At 41.2% G+C, this 16,713-nt stretch overlaps 1 long non-coding RNA gene across 2 annotated transcripts; it reads right to left on the bottom strand.

Annotated features, from left to right (window-relative positions):
* Window positions 1-1,197: 1,197 nt before the first annotated feature.
* LOC104850578 lies at window positions 1,198-15,874 on the bottom strand. Of its 2 annotated transcripts, XR_777021.3 has the most exons (4): window positions 15,836-15,874; window positions 15,211-15,420; window positions 14,747-14,908; window positions 1,198-1,721 (listed from the first exon to the last, which is right to left on the bottom strand). It is a non-coding gene; the product is annotated as an uncharacterized LOC104850578 (long non-coding RNA). The 2 variants fall into 2 exon arrangements; XR_004514573.1 differs by lacking the exon at window positions 1,198-1,721 and having other exon boundaries at window positions 14,228-14,908.
* Between the last annotated feature and the right edge of the window lie 839 nt (window positions 15,875-16,713).

Below are 16,713 nucleotides of genomic sequence, written 5' to 3'. Positions count from 1 at the left end.
GTAACTTACAGGTGCGGCCTTTATTCACATGTGGAGCCTTCTAAAAATTAAATCATAAGTGAGAGGCAAACTCAAAACTATGGTACGTCAAATTTTAGATGGCCTAGTTCCTAAAAGACACATAGGCAACAAGAGATGGTCAACAAGACCTGAATGTGACAATAAAAAGCTCCCTGGAGATCCTCAGATCCTAACAATGGAAACAGTAGCAGGTTAGGAGCAGGCTATGACACACAGACTGCACAGGGCCTCTCCTCTCTCATGTCTCTGCCACTTTGTAAGCCAAGATTGACCTTATTGAGAGGTGACCCCAGCCCCAGGCATCAGCACACACTCAGGTGCCCATGGTTTTTGGGTAAAGCAGGCTTATTAAGAAAAATCCTAAATAAAAACAATATACTCTATTTGATAATATTTGGAAGATGCATTAAAAGGACAGTGATAGCCAGTGTTGCTAAGGCTGTAAAGAAATTGGCACGCTGTTACATGTACCAACTCCACACAAAGAATGTGAACATTGTGTGCTGAAAACCTGTTCCCCTTCCCCCCAGAAAGGAGGGGGGTCGAGGGATGGGCAGAGGAAAGAGGGAGGGAAAGGAAAGGGTGTGAAAAAAGGAATTAAGACATGTTATTTGCATGCACCAACTTCACACAAGAAATGTAAACATTATATACTACACATAGGTACTAACGAACTAAAATAATAAAAAATAAATATAAGAAGATTACTGTCTAGCCATTTGTTAGCCACACTGTGCAACTCCTGAGGCCAGATGTTTTTATTGGAATTAAATTTGTTTATTGCCAATAAATAAGTTAAAAAGTAAAGTGAAAATTAAAAAGCTATTTAGTCAGTTAAAAGTAAAAAAACTATTTACTAGAATTGCACCCTAGAATAGAATTCTATACTGACATATATGCCCCATAAATATTTAACCATGAACATAAAGTCATGTAAATGCATTTATATTTGGTATGAAGTCATTAAAAATCATTCCAGGAGCAATTTAACCAAAATGTTATGATTCTGTCTTAGAATATGTTTATAAGCAATTTTTCTTTTGACATCTTTCTTAATTTCTTGAAGGAAGGAATTGCTCTTACCTATCCCATGGGCCGTGAGTAAAACGAAAATGTTTTATTTTCAGTATGCACAGTTCACATAATAACCACATATTTAAAGTTACCAAAGGCATGAGCGAAGTGACTACTGAGAGGGCACACAGGTGCTGGGTGCCCTGAGCTGGAGCCATAGGGGGCTGAGGAGAGCAAGAGCATGCTGCTAGAGATTCACAGAGATACAGCCATGTGGGCTGCCCCCGGCTTCCTCACAACCAGCACTGGCTCCTGGCTTTAAGGCTCCTTCTCAAACTTGCCAGCTAGTCCTGCAAGCCCATGGCAACCAGTTAGCCTTTACAGTCCTCCCACCGAACCCCTGCGGACATCCTGAGCCCCTTTCAAAAGGTCTCCTATGGAAAGAGGCTTGTGTAGGGCCAGGAAGTAGGCTGCCTGCCTATTGGTTAGCGGTTTCTGGGGTCCTGAGCACTCGTTCAGATTGCCTGGGAGGGTCAGGCTCACGGAGGGCACAACTCGTGGGCACCGCCGACTCTCGCTGCAAGCGGGTCACAGATCCAGGAGACCAGAGTGGGGAGACTGAAGTGTGGGGTGTAGCACGGGGGTCTCGGCTGTCCAATCCAGTGGTGTTGCAGTCAAGCAGCTCTCTGAAATAATTAAAGAAGTATTGATCTGGAGGACTTGCTGATTTCCATGATGTAAATTCTCTTCTTCAAGCTACTGATGCTTTTATAACAAGAAGCCAGACGTCCCTATTATCTACAAATCAGCCTTCCCCAGCTGCTTCCAGGTGACCACTGCTGAGCCTAACTGTGGCTTGACAGCTCCCACTTCCTTTAGAACCTGACCACTCCCGTAAATTTGCAAATGCAAAAAGTGAATATCATCCCCATTAGTCAGAGCCTGACAGGATTCTGACGGAGGTAAGTCTTAAGCCTTTGAAATGAGTAACAATTCACCCCTGTTCTCCATCCCCAAAATGATGTGATCGGCCTTGAGAAAGAGCTCACCTCACTTCAGCATTTGCATTTTAAATTCATCCTAAAATCTAAGCATACCCAGAGCAAGTGACTGTTACAAACCAAAGAGATCCTGTAAGACCAAAAGGACATCCACTTTCCAGTTCACAATCTGCCTGCAAATGTGCTATTTTCATTACAGCACTGAGGCACTGATGGAGCTCACAGTAAGTTTGTATTGAATTTATCCACCTCATGGGGCTGCTGTAAAAATTCAGAGAAGCTATGCATAAACACAACTTGTAAAGTATGCAGCACCCTTCAGGTATTACTTAGGAATAGAGAAATGTCAAAAAAAAAAAAAAAGAAAAGAAAAGAAATAGAGGAATGTCATTATGTGGTTTGTGCATGCATGCAGTGACTCAGGAAATTCTGCCTAAGAAAAGGGCTATTGGATTGTGATGGGTTGAGCTACAGTAAGAGCTGGAATAATTCTTTCAACACTATATTTTCACAGGGACGGCCTTATTTTCTCGTGATGGTTTGAGACAGATTGTGTGATGGTCACTGGTCTTAGGGCTAACATTCCCTAGGACAATCGCCTGCACTAAGAAAAGCCAAAAAACAACAAAGCCAACAAGCAGAAAACCCTCCTTATGTAGCAGATTCGTACCTAAATACCAAATGTGTTTATGTATAAGTGTAGGAACAAACCAACACAATCACACACACACACACACACACACACACACACACACACACACGGCTTACAATGTTGTCACATCCCATTGAACTATCATTCACCAGAAATGCCATCAATGAGAAAGGCATTAAATTCCTGCAACATGCCTCACATCGTAAATCAGCAACCCACAGGCTGTAGCGGGTCCATTGTTTCCCCTGATGCCCAAAGGCTGGCTGGGAGGTGTGGTTCACTGCCACTGCCCAGCCGCAGGAAAAGATGAAACTCTAAAATACAGTTTCTGTTGGTTTCTCCTGCATGTTCTTCCCCTTCCATACCATAATAAAGTCAAAATTTTAAGTTGAACACATAAGTCAGGGGATGTCTCTGTGTGTTAGTTTTTAAAGGAAATGTCCCTCGCTAAAATGAAGACTAAGATAGAATTACCAAAAAAATCCCTGCTCATTTTGGTCATCAGAATCTGAAGCATTGTTTTATAGCACTATCAAAAAGATAAGTTGAGAATGGCTGAGGTGTACCTGCTTTGGAAGGAGGACTTATAAATACATTTTACTAAAATGATAGAAGAACCAAGTGCATATGTGAAGCAGTTACACACATCTTGTCAAGGATTGAGCTATAACAAGACAGAGAGCAGAAGGGAGCAGAGGAAGTTTCATCCCTACCTCACCCTCATTCTCTGTGTTTGACACCAAGGCTTGATTGTGTGTTCATGTTCCCAGTGATTCTGCAGAATGCAGGGCATGCAGGACGTTAGGGCCCTCAGTGTAATGCTGCTGTGGTTTTGGGAGTGCTGTTAAAAATATCTGAAGCAGGAGTAAGGGGAAAAAATGAGAACCAAGACTTGTCATGTAGAGGTACAAGATCCCAACAATGAATGTAATTGTACTGTATCCCTAGAATGTACCAATAAACTCAAGTAAAGCTGAAAAAAAATATCTGAAGCTTCCTAATGAGATAATTGACAATGTGAAATAGGAAGAAAGGGGCTAAAGGTGTAGGGAGAGTGGGAAGGGTAGGGGAAAGGAAATAAGGGAAAAGAAAAAAAAATAGGAGAAAATGAAAAAATGGGGATAAAGTGTTTGTAAATGGGGAGGGGAGGAGGGGGTGAAGGGAGGACAGGGACAAGGGAAAAAAATGAGAACCAAGACCTGTCATGGAAAGGTACAAGATCCCAATAGTGAATGTAACTGTACTTACTGTATGCCTAAAATGTATCAATAAACTCAATTTTAAAAAAAATATCTGAAGCTCCACAGTTTATTTTTAAAAATCTTCATAATGTTATCTCTTTCCACAGCCCTTACTATCCCTGATTTACTACTGTACAGGTCCATGTAATCAAGACTGCAGAAAATCTGATTTCCAGTGTGCCCTGAAACAAGCTATCTGTACTTATTTCCTGCCTGGCAGCTTAGTTCTGTATATTTCCCTCCTGGGAACATTTCTCAACTGCATACAGTGTCAGCTGTATTCTACAGTTTAAAGCATTGCATTGCAGTTGGAAACAATCTCTCCTGTTTGCTTTCCTTCCCTGTTTTTCTGAAGTCCTAGACAAGAAAGAGGGATACAGGAAGTTTAGAGAGAATGATCTATTTCTGATCTGAAAAGCTTTTTTTGTTGTACGAAGGCCATACTTGGTGTCTTACGTACAAGTAAGCATCTCAACTGCAGAGAAGTGCTGTGCCTGATTTCTGTGGTTGGCTGTGCAGTCCCTACATGCACAGAGAGGACAGAGGACACTACCCTTTCCAGAAAACTACAAATTAGTCTCTTGAACCTGTCAGCCCCTCTCCTGCAAGGGCACCACAGAGAGGCAGATGCAGAAAGGGGAAGCAGATTAGGACCCTGCAGAGGGTGCAATAATGAACAAACTGCCCTGTTGGGCTCTGCAGGCCATGGGGTGTAAGTCAGGACTGAACTCAGCCAGGGCATTTCTGATTCACTGTGCATGGGGACAAGGGGGGCAATGGGCAGAACAGAGCTCTCAGGAGGAGCAGCAGGCATGCACGGCATCTTAGAAGAGGGCTCAGCGCACAAGGGCAGTGCACCTGCACCGTGGTTAAGCCTCAAGGGAGTTGTGGCTGGTGAGGACGGGTTTTGTGCCTGGGGGCGGGGGGGCTCATCTCAGCTTCCAGCAAACAAGCCTGCCTCCCACTCCTGTGCCTGGATCAGTGAAGGCTGCGCTGGCCAGTGCCTGTCTTCTCTCTGGTTCCTTCCATCACCCATGGAGCATCCTGCCCGTGTCCACTCTACACACTGCTCTGCCCAGCATGTGGTTGCATTGTGCGCATTTGTAGTTTAAGTGTGAGGAGCATTTCAGTTTGATCCCTGGCAGTGGCAGCAATCATTGAAAAGAACTGTGTTCCCCAGAGCTGGAGAGCCCACCAGGGTTTCTTTCAAGTATCTGCATTGAATTATAAGAACTGCTTTCTCTGGAACTCTGCAAGCTGCTTACGGAATTAAAAGTGGAGAGCAATGATGGCATAATGGCATGTTGAAAGACAAAAGCAGTATGTTTGAATATAGAATGTTCCTTACAAAAGCCACAGAGGCAGGGCTTCACATGGAAGTAAGGCCTTTCAAAAAAGTTTTTCCCTTGGCATCCTTAGCTGCTCAAACCTCTCTCCTGCAGCTTCGCTCCCACCTCCTGCAGGCAGAAGCAACCCTTGTGTTTTACTTTGCTAGCACATCTTTTATTAATGGAAGCAAGCTAGCCCAGACCATGACTGTTATGTGCACAGAAGAAATGTGCTTAAACCAGCAATTTAGAAACTGCTATTGGAGAAAAATGAGAGCTGCGACTCAGCATTTGCGTCAAACTTAAAATCAGCCACAGAAGGGTAGAGGCCTTAGGTGGATAGCTGGACTCCAGACAACTTGTGGAGATCAGGCAGCTCAGAAGTTCCCTGGTGCTCCCATGCCCAATTAATGAAGTACAAGGAAATAGTCAGCAGCAGCTCTCTGATTCCCACAGAAGCTCAAGAAGTCAAAGTCTGCTCAGCACTAACCAGCACATGAAGTCTGGGAGGCCCAGCATCAGGCAGGGGTACGAGTCAGCTATGTAGAACCAACCTGAACAAACAGTACAAAAACCCAACCACCTATAATGTCTGTTTCTGGACCTGGAGATATTTTAACAACAACTCCATATTACCGGGAAAGGACTTGAGACATTTAACAATACCTTTGAAACAAATGAACTTTCTCACAAGTCAAAATACAAACACAAATGTGCAGCAAGCTCTAGAGCCAACCCTTATGCTACTGGTTGTCCATGGTTGGAGGTCTGAAATCTACCAAAGCCAGAAGGGCAAAGTGACAGAGCAGGAGATCTGGAAGGCCTGGCTTCGCACATGGCTAGGTTTCAGGGAGCTTCACACAGACTGGCTCGTACAGTGGCCAGACCCCTGGTTTTAGACCCTTGTTGGGTTACAGCTGTACATGCTACAGCCATCCTGAGCTGTGACCACCACCACTGCCCCTCGATGTCTTAGCTCATCTTTCCCTGAAGTTTCCCCCACATATCATAAACACACAAACCATTAGTATAGGATGCAGAATTTTAGGACCAGGAATGTGCCTGACGTCCTTAATATCAGTTTTAACACATACATCATGAATAATTAATTGACAATACACTGGTACACTGCACGAAGGGACTTCTGTCCTGACCACTTTACAAAGCTCCTATTTCTGAAGCAAATCATGGGGGTCCACTGATCTGCTGCCACCCAGAACCTCATTTCTGTGGACAAATCTCCAATAAACTGCACTCTGCGCAGGTCTGGATCCAGGCAGGTGCCTCTTTCTCCAGTCTTGCAGAACCTTGGGCTCATTCTCATGCACTGTGACCAGATTTCTCTGGAACAGACCTTTCGATGTCTCCTTATTTGCTGCATTTGTCTTCAGCTCTCCAGAAGTGTGTTGTTGTGATTACATATTTGTCTTTTACCATGAAATCTGCCTCCTTTTCTCCCTGTTGCTGGCCACGAACATGCCCTATTTGAGAAGTGAACCCCACAGTGGTTCTGCAATGGGTGAACAGCCAATGGCCTTTGGCTTCTAGTGATTCAGCTTTTTGTCCACATAGAGGTCAGTATGTCTGAAGAAGGTCAATTTGAGCCTTGAAGATGCTCCTGCTGAATTCTCTCTTCAATCAGCAGCTAGGCAGCATGACATAAGGAAGACCAGAGCGAGAGAAAGATCGGGGAGAGGAGAAATGACAAAAGTTCATGCTGAAGCGTGGGAGTGACTTGGCTGAGCATGGGAATGCTAACAGTGTTGGTTTTTCCAATTTAGCTCCCCTCGCCTCTCATCTGTTTTGCTTGACATTTGTAAGAACCAATTCTTAGTGTCATTTATTTCTCATTTTTCTATTCTTGAATTTGCTTACCTCTGTTCCAATCTTTATTATTTTCTTCTTTTCTAGCTTGTTCTTTTTTAGTTCCTTAAGGTGCAAACTTAGGTTTTGATGTATAATTACTTTCTGCCTAATGTGATTTATACAGCTATAAATTTTCCCTTCATAGTGCTTTTTCTGCATCTTATCAATTTTTATGTGTTGTTTTCATTTCTCTCAAGATATTTACTAATTTCACTTAGGATTTCTCCCTTAACTCATTTTTATTTAAGAGTAATGCTGTTTAATTACAACATATTTGTAGATTTTCCAGTTTTCCTTCTGTTGCTGATTTTCTAGTTTCATTTCTGTCCAACTTTTTGAAAACAACTATGTCTAGAGTGTTTCCAAGCCAAAAATCTAAAATATTTCATACTCCAAAATTTTTGAGCTCTTAACTGATACCACAAGTGGAAAATTCCACAACTTCCCTCATATGTGAAAAATTTTTATGAACAAAATTCTTGAATATATCATATAAATTACCTTTAGCCTATGTAAATAGGGTGTATATGAGACATAAATGAATTTCAAATCCAGACTTGGGTTCCAACCTCAAGATGCCTCATCATGTATCTATGAATCTTTCAAAATCAGAAAAATCCTGAAATCTCACATACATCTGTTCTTACACATTTTGGAAAAGAGGTATTTAACCTACAATAATCTGAACAGTTTTTTAAAGTCAGAGACTTCTGTGCAGATAAGGTGGAATAGGCCTGTGTCTTCCAGCTCCCCCTTGCTCTGCAACTGCAAGAGCAGACCCTGAAAATAACATGAGAGACAACCACAGAAGAATCTGGAAAGGGGCCCTGCAGACAGACTGGAGCCTTCCCTGAAATAACCTAGTGGAGACAGACTCTCCCCATCTCTGCCGTGCCTGGAACTTCCTGCTCGGCAGGATGACACCTGGAAGAGCCATGCCAGAAGTCTGACTGGAAGCTACTCTGTCACTGTTGCCCTTAAGATCCTCCATCACCTAGAGACACCAGCACTGCTGGAGCTCATGGCTAGGTATATACAACCTGCCCAAGTCAATGGAGATCCTTGTAGTGATGCACTCCACATCCACACTGGAGAAACCAGTCAAACAAAGGATTTTTCCATGTTATTTTAGGGTTATATATGAAGCAATAGTTGCCTCAAAAATAAAAAAAGAAAGAAAGAGAGAAAGAAAGAAAGAAAGAGCAACAAAGGTCTAAAATACAGGAAAGTATGACAATAAGCTATTTTATGACACATTATTTTTTCATAAAATGTTTGCTCAAAGTGATCACGTTATGCCATAAACCAAGTCTCAATGAGTCCCAAAGTCTGGAATGAAACTAAGTATGAATTCATAACCACAGTGAAGCTAGTAGTCAATAGCAAAAGGAAAGCTGAAGAATCGCTAAATCTAAGGGTAGCAGACAATGACCCTGTGAGTAAAAGAAATCACAAAAGATGTTAGAAAATGTTTGAACTAAATAATAAGAATTCATGTATCAAATCTGTGGAATTCCTCAAAAGTTGTACCCTGGAGGAGAATGCATGGCTTTAAATATATATATATATATATACTGTATTTGAAAAAAGAAAGTCTGCTGCAAACAATTAGTGTCAAAGTAAAAACCAAGTAACAAGTTTAACTCAAATGGAAAGAAACACAAGTCAAAACAATAGAAGAAATTTGTTAAGTAGAAAAATTAATAGAGACAAAGTGGACTCTTCAGAAGATTATAATATTAATAAACTTCAGACAATGCTGATCACAAGAAAGAAAAAAATATATCTGGAATCAAAAAAGAATAATATGAACACTTCATGGAAATAATTTTAAATCAAATTCTTAGACAGACAAAAAATGTAAAGCAATTTTAAGTAGGAAGTGCTAATAGTCTTATAACTGGTAAAGAAAAACTTCAGTACCATGTGATTTCGCCAGAGAATTGTAAAGAATCAGGGAAAAATGAAGAAATAAGTCTTACTTATATTCTTTCAGGAAAAGAGGAAAAAAAATCCCCAACTTTATTAATGATAACAATATCACTTGCTCATTAAAACCTGTATTAATCTCTAAAAGAGAGAAAAATTGCACTTATCCGTCTCATGAGTATAAATGTAAGTATTCTAACCTAAAGTAGGCAGCCAAATAAACAAATATATAGCAAATTAGGGAGAAGTTTGAATAATCCCCCAAATTACCTATTCTATTGTTCCAAAACTATTTAATATATATGCTAATTTGCTTCATTTATACTATCAATTTTTCTTAGTTCATTGAAAAAAAGATTTATGTGATTATCTGTTTCTTTGTAAGAAAGAGTGCTTTTTGTCTCTGTCTTTTATGCTAGAACTACTTTGAAGATTATAATGACACATATTAACTATCATTATTCTCTTTGTTATGTAAATTTTAAATTTTTTAATAAAATGAAAAAGTAATACTGGACTATAACCAAATTTTCCTGCTTTCCAGGAAAGCAAAGTTAGTTTAACATTAGTAGATTAACCAATATAAATTCCTACATTAACAGAATAAAGGAGAAAAGTCACATTTTTTTCTAGAAAAGTGTGAAAGGTCAACCCCTGTGATTAAAAACTCCCAGCTCACATGTAGCAAGTGGGCAAATCCTCAGTATGAGAAAGGATACCTTAGTTTTCTGACACTGGAACAAATAGCAGAGGTAATCACTCTCTAGAGTACAAGGCTGTGTTGGCTCAAGTTTCAAAGGTTTCAGTCCTCCGTCTATTGGTCCCATTGAAATGGATAAGATAAAAGAAACTTTCTCTCCATAGGTGATATAATTGTGAAATTAAATAAAACCTGCTCATGCACAATTAAAATAGCATTTTTGTAATCAAAACAAGCAAACTCTCTTGATGCATGAGCAAATAAAAACAAGTTGTATTTCTTAGAAAGTGCAATTTTAAAATTAATCTTTCCCCATAGTAAATAGAATAAATCATTAACCCTAAAACTTTTTAATATCACAAGACTTCTACATAAAATAGCTGCTTTTTAGAGTAAATAAGTCAGCCTTAATCTAACAGAAAAATAGGTTGTGCCCAGAGACTGGAAGCCTCAGCTCTGTTGCAGAAACAATTCTCCTCAGTCTGAGGCGGCACAGTCAGCACAGTCAGTGTTGGTCCTGCACAGGCTCTTGTTCTCTTCTGGTTTTGTTTTGGGTTTTTTTGCAAAAACTGTTAAACTCACTCTAAAAGTGCACATGGAAATCCAAAGAGCCAGGAGTGATCGAAAGAATCTTAGTAAGAAAAATAAAATTTGAACACTCGTGCTGTCAAATATCAGAATTTATTTTAAGGATTGCTCAGTGAGATTCACAAGAGTCTACTGTGTGAACTGAGCTCCTCCAATAGGCCTAGCAGACCGGAGCAGACCAGGAATGGAGCCACCATGCCAGAGGCCGGGTAATCAAACTGGACTAAGAAACATGCCAGTTTTCCAAGAGATATGCAGCACCCAGTTAAAAGAGACCCTGCTCGGCTAAGCCAGCATCATACGGAAGCCCCTCACATTCACCCATTTTTGGAAAGACCACTCTTCCTTTCATTTGCGGTTTCTGCATTTTACTACTTATTTCTGTCTATAAATGAAGCTTGCTCCTCTGCTCAGGTTGCCGGAGAGCCCGTTCTGTTTTGCAGAATGAGGTATTGTCCCATCCTCGAAATGCTAATAAAACTCACTTAGATCTTTCAAATAAAGTGGTTGCAATTTTTTCTTCTGATGGAGTATATGTTACTTAAGACAGTGTGGGATTGGCACAAGAACACGTGCATTCCAATGGGACATAATAAAAGTCATCAACCAACCCAAGCATAAATAGACACTTCATTTTGACAGAGGGGACTCCACTGAACAAGCTGAATTATGATTCTTTAAGTTAAACAGCACTGAATAAATCGAATATAAATATGAAAAAAGTGAAAATTGCCACTTCACCCCACAGGATACAGAAAAATCAATTCTTGATGGCTTGTAGATCTAAATATGAAATTTAAATGAAGAAAGCTTCTAGAAAATAGCATATGGCCTTAATGTTAAACATATTCTCCAACAAGATAAAATATGACAAGTATAATGGAAAAGATTGATTAAGCAGACTCATTAAAAATCAACCTTCTATTTGTTAAAAAGTATAATTAAGAGAAATAGCATGCTATAGGGAAGATATTTGTAATACACACATGCGTTATGCCAAAAGACCTCGGTTGAGAGTATATTTTTCAAATCATTAAGAAAAATAGACAACAATCCATTTTCTAAGTGAGAAAGTCATAAACAAACACTCCCCCAAAGATAATATGGGAAAGGCAAAAAAAAAAAAAAAAAAACCCATGATATTCAACCTCAGCCATCAGTCAGATAAGAATTAAGCCACCCTGAAATGCCATTTAACTGACACAGATGGTGTATGCGTAGGACTAGAGATACCAAATGTGCGAGAGGATGTGGATCCCCCTGTAGCTCCTTGTACTTGGTGTGTAAATGTATGAACCCTTTTGGTGGCTCTAGGCAGCTATAAGAGCTGAATGTACCTCTGTCCTGCAATTCAGGAATTTCTCTCTGGTGTTTTCATTCAACCACAATGTTATGGATGTGCTCCAAAGACACACATAAAATGGGTCTTTCACCATTATTCATAACAGTAACCAGTGGGATCATGAACACCGGGGAAATCTCATCATTTCTGGAGCGTAACATGGACCCACAAGTTCAGGTAGAGTCCTAAATAGAACAGGAGGTGCTGTGGTTTGCTTATGGTGAAAGTTCATCCTCCAGTGTCTGCGTGCTGGGAGCTTGTGTGGCAAGGTGAAGGTGGTAGAGGCTTTAGGAGGTGGAAGGTGGAAGGTGGAAGGTGGTTAGGTCCTTAGGGCACTACCCCAGGAAAGGTTAATGCTAGTCCCTCAGGAGGGCTCTTGTGAGAGTGAGTTATTAGAGTGAGGCCCCTAATGCACTCGGGCCTGAGAGCACACTGCCTGTGTCCTTTCCATTTCTCTACCATATGCCTCCCCTCCATGGGCACCAATGTGAGCACCGTGTTCTTGGATCTTCTGAACTCAGAAACAAGTGCAAAGTTCTGTTTTTCATAAGCTACCCAGCCTCTGGTGTTTTGTCATAACAACAACAAATGGACTAAGGAACTTTGCCCACAAGGGGACCAGATGAACGTGACTCCACACAACAGTATGGGTGAATCTCAGAAGCACAAAGCCAAGCACAACAAAGTGAACACCAGCAATGCATACTGCACAATTCCCAATGTGTTACATTCAAAACCAGGCAAAGTAAATGTGTGGTCCGGAAATCAGAAGAGTGGCTGGCTACCCTTGGAGAAGGTGGAGGTGGGACCCTGGAGGTCCCATCTGGGCTGGGGCAGATGTCGGATTCCTGGACCCACCTGATGAGAACCTGGTTTTGTTCCGTCTGTGAGTCAGAATCTTTAACTTCAAAAAGCGCTTCTAAAATGCAAAGTATAGGACAGGCTTATGAAGCAAGTATAGCAAAACCTTGGCTAGTGAGTAACTTGTTCCATGAGTGTTCCACAAGATGAGCAAACATTTCTAATAAATTATAACTTGATAAATGAGTGGTTTCTCACAATGCAAGTAGTATGTGATGCCGAATATCACATGATCACAACTGAGCTGATGCCCTCTGCCCCCTGCCAGATGGTGGGTGATCATCTCCAGACAGCAAGAGGTCATGGAGGAGATCTCATCTGCAGAAGAGGACATGAAAAAGGTGGAGGAATCTCTCACTGCAAATGAGATTAGGGAGATTTGTAAAATGTGGGAAACTGTAAAATTTCCATTTCTTCTTTCCCCTAGCTCTCTATCTGGACCAGCTAAGAATGCCTGGGAACTTCCTCCTTGGCATCTGCAGGAGATTCCAGACCCTCCCTCCCAGTTCCTTTCCGCTCAGGAAGCTCTGTGCTGGGTCTGCGTCCCCAGTAAGCACTCCCAGCCAGCCTCTTCACTGCTGCCTTAGCTGCTTGGATCTGCTGAGAGGACCCTGCTCTCCACAAAGAGTGCAGTCACAAGAGTGAGCAGTAAATCCTTTCAGGCTCTCTCAGCAAGTGTGTGGGGTCACTGGATTCAAAATCTAAACCATCTATTGGGTGGGGAACCTGCTTTTGCAGAGGGATCAAGATAATTTATTGAATACTTTTTTCTTTCTTTTTTCTTTTTTTTTTTTTGGTTGTTTGAGACAGGGTCAAACTATGTAGTTGAGACTGATCTGGAACTCACTATGTTGCCTAGGCTGATCTCAAACTCACAGCAATCCTCCTGCCTTAGCCTCCCGAGTGCTGAGTGCTGGAATTACAGGCATGCACCACCATGCCCTGCTATTGAATACTTTTTAACAATAATTGGGACATAAAAAGAGTTACAAGCACCATTATTTTGCATTGTCCATATTGGCATAAAAGGGGTTGGGAGGTACACACACATGGAGGACATAGTTTCTGGAAACAAAACAGAAACTGTATATCTTTAGCAGGACTCACAAGAAAATGGTAAATATAGTTGCCTTGAAGGAGTGGTAAAATTATTTTGTCACAGTAAAACTTTAAATTTGTAAACATTGGCATTTTACTATGCTTGTGTGTTATTTCTGAAGTTTAAAAAAAAAAAAAACAAAAGTTAAAGAGCAAGGACCGGAGTTCAGTCCCCAGTACAAAAAAAAAAAAGAAAAGAAAGAAAGCTAAAAAAAAACCAAATATAGTTGAGTTCACACTTTAGAAATGAGGAAAGAAATGGAGGGCAAAAAAGAATCATTCAAAATAAATAAAAGAAGTAACAAAAATGAAAACAGCACCAAATGATATATATTCAAGTTGATGGAGATATAATTATCCTGACTTGATTGTCACTTGAGGTATATGTGTATCTAATCATCACAAAATAGCTCAGAAATATGTACCATTATTTAGATCAATTAAAAATAAAATGAAACTTACAAATGTGTCCGGAAGAATCTAAAATATGCAATACTCACAAATCCTTTATTTTTGCAGGTGTTATAAAAAAAAGTACCTGATGAGGAGCTGGCCACACTCGTGACACAAGGTGAAAATGAAGCCTGGGTGGTAGCAGATGACTAATATCTATCACTTATCACCACATCGGGGCAAATGCATTTTGTAAAAGATGCACTATTGATAGAAGTTTTTCCTGGTGGTACATTTCTGTATTTTTCTTCTGTGCACATGAAAATTCAAATGTGGAAGAATAAAATAATTATCATCCAGAGAGATGTTTGAGCATCCCAAGGCAGTTGCTCTTTCAGGCTGCACATTCTAAGTGGATTTTCTCTTCTGGATGGTTTGCAGATATAGGAAAATCCAAACGAATCTAACCAAGATCTGAAGGGTCTGGAGTTACATGAATGTGGTTGAGCTTAGATTTCTTTGAGATAAAATAATAGGGTGTCTTGAGGGGACTCTCTCCCACTGTGGTTGCTGCTTTGAATTTTATTGTATATGCCTCATTTAATTAAAAAGAGAGCATTTGATAAAGATGGTGCTTGTGGCTTCTTTGACCAAATATATTTGAAAATGTGAAGGTTTCTGGGTGGAGGCCACAAGAAGTTGATAGCTTTACCTCCTGCTTTGAACACGCACAGTGCGGGAAGCTTGATGCAGTTTCTGAAGCAGGACCAAGACCACCATTCCTCAGCCACTGAAACCCCTGCTTTAGAGAGGCTGCCTGGAAAGAGAGGTGCTGAGCAGCCCCCAGCCATCATCATCCCAGTCCAGCTGCTGTCTGAAGACAAGAGTGAGAGAGGGAGGGAAAACCACCTACATTCCAACCCCAGCAGGTGAAGACTGAAGGAACACAGCTAGGGACTCAGTAACGGGACCACAGCTCAGCCTGTCCACCCATCAGGTGCCCTATGGGAAGCCCCTCCTGAATTCCCCACCCAGAAAATAGTGAACCCAATGAAATGGCTGTTTTACACATCTGAGCTGTGGGGAGTTTGTTAGGTAACAAAAGATAATTGGGGCAAAGAGTGGTATTGAAAAGGTGGAGAACAGGGGGCAAAAAGAGAAAATCCAGTACAGTACCTGTATCATCCCAGAGAAATCCAACATTGCAGTGGGTATCTGGGTCTCAACTCAATTGCTAATCAAATGACCCAGATAAGAGAAATGCACAACAGAATATGACAAAGAAAAAGCAAACTTCAGAAGCAGATAAGCACAGGGAGGGGAAAGGCTATGGTCTGGATATTGCTTGAGTAAGTCCTCTGAAGATCCATGCACTGGAAGTTCAGTCTAGGGAAAGGTGACAGGTGGGGGACCTTTAAGAGGAATGACCTAGCAGGTTGATAGATTCCTGCAGACAGTGGGGTTACCGTGGCTCCACTGTTTTCCCCATCTTTGTTTTCCCACTCGATTCTCCTGTGCCCCACCCTACCCTTGTGATGTCACCCACCATGAGGTCCACCCCAGCAACCACACCAGTAGGAATCCTGGTTCTGTAGGTCGAGCCTCTAAAAACTTCAAGCTACATCAAACATCCGTTTTTTTTTTTTATGAAGTACCAAGCTCATGCAGTTTTGTTATAGCAACAGCAAACAGAGTAAACCAAATATGTTGTCATTCCATGCAGTGGCCAAAGGAGAAGATTCTGGAATAACTGGATGTCCATCCTAATCCCAACTCCTCATCCCTATACCCTGGTGCTCACCACTCATCCTTCAGTTCTGGAAAGAGGGAGGAAAGCTAATATATTCAGACAAGGTTCAGAACAGTGGCCATAATTGTTCCGAGAGGCTGTAGCTCCCAAGTGTGTCTTCAAAGTCCTAGTTCCAGGTCCCAACCTGGGAAACACGGTGTCATAGTTTCAGGAAACTGGTTCTGGAGACCAACGATATGCTGTGTGAGAGAGAGCAGAGCCCCGTCTTGTGGCCTCCGTCACCTCCACCACACCCAGTCCTCAGCCACACGCAAGTGTCTAGAGCTTAAAGGGATCTGTACTGACAGTGGGGCTGGCAACCAGCTTGCAGCTTTCACTGTGGACAGAGCCGCCCCGCCCAAGTCTGCTGAGGGGGAGGTGGCCTGGCTTAGAAGTAACCAGCACAGCCGCAGAGGGAGGCGCAAGAAATCCCTGGGAGAGAAAAGAAGGCTAACGCCACTCTGAGTAACTTGTTTGAAAAAAAACCTGACTCGAAGAGCAGAAATGAATTCCTGGTAACACTTCACCCCAGAAAACAATTTAAGGAGAATTAAAATGCAGTTTTTAAAATGTGAGGGCATAAAAGGCAAACACTATTCCATAGAATAATAATTTTTAAGGGAAAATGAAGAGCTAAGGGAACTAGCTGATGCCAAATTAAAAATAACAAACTAAACATTCCTGAAAATTGAATCAATGACAGACAAGCCCATTGTGATAAGAATAAATGTAAAGAAACAAGACAAAATTTAAACAGTTACAGGATAATGCAATGAAAGAGCCCCAAGACACCAACATTGTTTCAATGTCAGGGCAATTGGAGTCCAGGAAACTGAAAAAGGAATAAAAATAGAAGAAAAAGTATTCACAGATTAAAAAACAAAAACCAA

The sequence above is a fragment of the Fukomys damarensis genome, unplaced genomic scaffold (genome assembly GCF_012274545.1).
Source record: "Fukomys damarensis isolate Sample0158 unplaced genomic scaffold, DMR_v1.0_HiC HiC_scaffold_27, whole genome shotgun sequence".
Lineage (NCBI taxonomy): Eukaryota > Metazoa > Chordata > Mammalia > Rodentia > Bathyergidae > Fukomys > Fukomys damarensis.
Note: the sequence above shows the minus strand (reverse complement) of the source record. Positions and strands in the feature narration are given on the sequence as shown.